Below are 2065 nucleotides of genomic sequence, written 5' to 3'. Positions count from 1 at the left end.
AAAGATCAAATATTGAGGGATTAAATTGTTTTATATCAAAAGAATAAAATTGTATTAAATATTTAAATCTAAAATTTGGAAGGGATAAAATTAATATTTTTCAAAAAAAAACCCTAAAATGTCATTGTACCAGAAAATGTGAGACATACTCCTCCCAGCCTCCTAATAGATTAATCTCTGGATATAATCCAACAAGTGTTTTAAAACTTTTAAAAAAGTTATATTATCTATTGTTTTAAAACTTTGAATATCAATTCGCGTTACAGTCAAACAAACAAAAATCATACCAAGAAATTGGCAAAAGCTAAATCTGAGGTGCAGATTTTGTTTCATAGATTACACTGTATGATACAATGTCATTAAAAGCACCAATGCTACCAACCATCCTTTCTATAATTCATTGCTACCTCAAGTCAACATGAGATCACTCCCAACAAGCCTAGGCCGGAGGCACACCAGTACTTCGTGCTCTTCGGTCACCTCTCTCAGTTTTGGCACCAAAATCTCAAGGACAGATCCCAGCCCATTGTGATATGCTTCTATGTTTGCATCTTCAGGGATTCGAGTCGACAATGGGATCTGTCTAAAAAATTGCCCAGTCGGGCAATGCTCAGTACACGAATCTGTCAGTTTGAAAGTCCGATCATGTCTCTTGATGAACGGCATGCCGGATGTGCTCACACAAGATATCTTTATGATACCATGGGTGAGAGTATTCCTCCAAGAGACCTTCACCCTTTGAAGATCAACGAAAGGCAAGCTGATAATGATCAAGTAACCCGCTTCATCTTCGTAGATGGTTTTTGAGGCAGTTACAGGCCCGTACACGTTTTTCATTATCACACTCACGTCATTTAACCAGTGTGGCTCACTGGATGAATTTCCATATCTGGAATTCGTTCCGACAGAGGAATGGCAGACAGATAGCAATCATCATCATTTCCATGCGGGAAAAGTTGTTTCCTCCTTTTGCTGCTGACAAGTGATGAGTCCATCCCATCGCCATTGCTATGGCTAGGTGGCTGAGTAGACAAATTAAGGCCAGTTCCATTAAGCAGCCTTTTCGAGTGAGAATTTGCAACACTCTTCATCGAAGGGGGAGGGACAGACCTCTCTAGCTCAAAATCCGTATTTGGAAGGTTTCTCCACGAGCTAAAGTCGCTAGCCTCAGGTGGAATTGTAAAGTTTATATCCCTTCCGGTAAGCTCCGTCCACCTTTTTCGATCATCCTCGTTGAGAGCCATGAGATTCGAAGATGGAACAACCTCGATCCCATGTACACACTGGGGGTTTGACAATCCTCTGTAATGCTTCCGTTGCATCCTGTGTGAACGGACGAATCCCTTATCCACACTAAATGGAAATGGGCGCTCTCCCAGGCGAGAATGGCCATTCATGTAGCTTCTGAGCTGCATCTTACCCAGTGCATTCTCGGGTCTCTCCTTGAAACCCACATGTACATATTCTCCATGTCGTGCTGAACCATAAAAATATCCAACTTCAGATCTGATTTATCGAAACCAGAAACACCGTTGCTATCGCGAATAATCTTGCCCTTGATTTTTCATTCAAAGTAGGCTTAAAGTAAAAACTAAAGAACAACCAAGCACCCCATATGCTATCTACCCGCTTGGCGAATTTTCGTCCCGTCTTGGGTGCAGCGAGGTAGCTCTCGGTCTCATAAACTTGTGAACTAAGACCAACATTCAAAATATCACACTGGTCCAAGTTCCATTGCTGCGGGGGAGGGCTCCGATCGGCCGAGAGAGGCAAATTGATATCAGGCGGCCGAGAAAGAATCTCCCATTTCAGGTTATCCGGCTGGAGAAGGTAGATTAAAATTTTCCATTGTTTTACCCATAAACAAAGAATTCAACTAAATAAAAATCTTATGAACGCCTTCATCATCATCATCATATCAATCACCACATTATCTCCCCTCCATCAAAACCCTAGAATCTATCAATCAGAACGAATAAATATACCAAAAAAATCACAGAAGTTAACAAATTTTTATCAATTAAATACCCTAACTAATCGAAAAAAGACAACTAAAACAACATTT

At 40.6% G+C, this 2065-nt stretch overlaps 1 pseudogene; it reads right to left on the bottom strand.

Annotated features, from left to right (window-relative positions):
- Positions 1–393: 393 nt before the first annotated feature.
- On the bottom strand, positions 394–1700 carry LOC120188228 (annotated as a pseudogene).
- Positions 1701–2065: the final 365 nt, after the last annotated feature.

The sequence above is a fragment of the Hibiscus syriacus genome, unplaced genomic scaffold, assembly GCF_006381635.1.
Source record: "Hibiscus syriacus cultivar Baekdansim isolate YM2019G1 unplaced genomic scaffold, ASM638163v2 tig00116939_pilon, whole genome shotgun sequence".
Taxonomy (NCBI): domain Eukaryota; kingdom Viridiplantae; phylum Streptophyta; class Magnoliopsida; order Malvales; family Malvaceae; genus Hibiscus; species Hibiscus syriacus.
The sequence above is the reverse complement of the archived record's forward strand: the minus strand, read 5'-3'. Positions and strand labels throughout refer to the sequence as shown.